Source organism: Littorina saxatilis, linkage group LG5, assembly GCF_037325665.1.
Source record: "Littorina saxatilis isolate snail1 linkage group LG5, US_GU_Lsax_2.0, whole genome shotgun sequence".
Lineage (NCBI taxonomy): Eukaryota > Metazoa > Mollusca > Gastropoda > Littorinimorpha > Littorinidae > Littorina > Littorina saxatilis.
The window spans coordinates 26,155,690-26,158,189 of NC_090249.1; the positions used below are offsets into that span (position 1 = coordinate 26,155,690).

Consider the following 2,500-nt stretch of genomic DNA (forward strand, 5'->3'; position numbering starts at 1 on the left):
GCACACAAAACAAACAAAAAGATGTAAAACAATAACTGTATTTTTCGTTCATGTCATAGTTCTGGTACAAAAACTCAGATGTGATTTTTTTTAAACTAAAAATAAGTTAATCATGCTCACTACATTTTACTGTATTCTACCACAGCTTTCCCTTGAAATGCTCTGCCTCTGGCCTTGTACAATTATTTGTATGCCAAATTCACTTCAAACCACTACGCCATATCCTGCAGATGTAGGTTTGTAGCACAAATACACTAGCCGTGAGGGCTAAGTATGTTCATGCCACAACCCTACATCGTCATGGTGTCAGGTTGTGGCAGGAATTACCTCCCTGTGGATGCCTCCACAGCCCCGGCCACAACCCTACATCTGTCACTGTATGGTTGTGGCCTGAACACTGAAGGGGTCAAGCAGTGTTTGTTTCGGCCACAACGGTCTATCAATTTTAAATCTGTTTTTCAAGTGTGGTTTTGAACTTTTTTCTTTTGTAAATACATGTACTTGTCAAGAACACAAAACCGTCTGCATGCTTGATGTGAAAATCGTTTCATTTGACAATAAAGCAGATTTACCCCGAGTGTGTAAACTTTTCAAGTGAGCTTTTCTGAAAGTGGGTTATTTCGCGATATTTGGTTGTCAGTGGCTCTGAGTGGTGCTAGGAGATATATGGTTGTGGCTCTGAACAGACGATGTATAGGTTTGTTTGTGTTCTTTTTTGTGATGTATCTTATGACCTGCTTGTGTTTATTTCATAATTCGAGTCTACGAAAGTCTCTGGTATCTGCACACCCGCAATTGGGTATGTTTTGTTACGACCGGAAGAGAGACTTTTGACAGAAATGAAACAATTACCAAAAGATAACATCTTCGTCTTCTTCTGTTTCTTCTTCTGCTGCTTCCTCCTCTTTCTTCTTATTATCATTCTTCTTCTTCTTGTCCTGCTTATTAACCTGAATGGGTCTGTGGGGCGGGGATGTAGCTCAGTCAGGGCGGGGATGTAGCTCAGTCAGGGCGGGGATGTAGCTCAGTCAGGGCGGGGATGTAGCTCAGTCAGGGCGGGGATGTAGCTCAGTCAGGGCGGGGATGTAGCTCAGTCAGGGCGGGGATGTAGCTCAGTCAGGGCGGGGATGTAGCTCAGTCAGGGCGGGGATGTAGCTCAGTCAGGGCGGGGATGTACCTCAGTCGGTAGCGCGCTGGATTTGTATCCAGTTGGCTGCTGTCAGCGTGAGTTCGTCCCCACGTTCGGCGAGAGATTTATTTCTCAGAGTCAACTTTGTGTGCAGACTCTCCTCGGTGTCCGAACTCCCCCGTGTGTACACGCAAGCACAAGACCAAGTGCGCACGAAAAAGATCCTGTTATCCATGTCAGAGTTCGGTGGGTTATAGAAACACGAAAATACCCAGCATGCTTTCTCCGAAAACGGCGTATGGCTGCCTAAATGGCGGGGGAAAAAACGGTCATACACGTAAAAAACACGAGTGTACGTGGGAGTTTCAGCACACGAACGCAGAAGAAGAAGAAGAATGGGTCTGTGGGACTCTGAAATACCGTGCCTCTTGCACAATAAAAGCAACCCACGTTTTTACATTTAGTCAAGTTTTGACTAAATGTTTTAACATAGAGGGGGGAATCGAGACGAGGGTCGTGGTGTGTGTGTGTGTGTGTGTGTGTGTGTGTGTGTGTGTGTGTGTGTGTGTGTGTGTGTGTGTGTGTGTGTGTGTGTCTGTGTGTCTGTGTCTGTGTGTGTGTGTAGAGCGATTCAGACTAAACTACTGGGCCGATCTTTATGAAATTTGACATGAGAGTTCCTGGGTATGATATCCCCGGACGTTTTTTTCTGTTTTTCGATAAATACCTTTGATGACGTCATATCCGGTTTTTTGTAAAAGTTGAGGCGGCACTGTCACACCTTCATTTTTCAATTAAATTGATTGAAATTTTGCCAAAGCAATCTTCGATGAAGGCCAGGGTTTGGTATTGCATTTCAGCTTGGTGGCTTAAAAACTAATGAGTGAGTTCGGTCATTAAAAATCGGAAACTTGTAATTAAAATTATTTTTTTATTAACCGATCCAAAAACAATTTCATCTTATTCTTCGTCATTTTCTGATTCCAAAAACATATACATATGTTATATTTGGATTAAAAAAATCTCTGAAAATTAAAAATATAAAAATTATGATCAAAATTAAATTTCCGAAATCGATTTAAAAACCATTTCATCTTATTCCTTGTCGGTTCCTGATTCCAAAAACATATACACAGCTCCATGTAAGTAAACTTATATTCAACATTCTGATGGGGATACATACTAAGATTAATCCGCTCATTTAATATGGTATTGTAATGTAATATAGTATAAATATTGTGGACACTGCACTGGGTAAGGGTTAGTTGTAATAGGTGCGCCTGTTAATACAATTGCCTTATGTGTTTTATGTGCCGCTTTTGAATATTCTTGTAATTTCTTATCAATTTTCGAGGTGTATCTTATAATCGT

The 2,500-nt window shown here is 41.5% G+C and overlaps 1 protein-coding gene across 3 annotated transcripts in view; it reads right to left on the reverse strand.

The window, feature by feature from the left end:
• The window catches only part of LOC138966698 (cholinesterase-like), a 15,069-nt gene that overhangs the window by 6,502 nt on the left and 6,067 nt on the right, over positions 1-2,500 (reverse strand). The window lies entirely within an intron of this gene.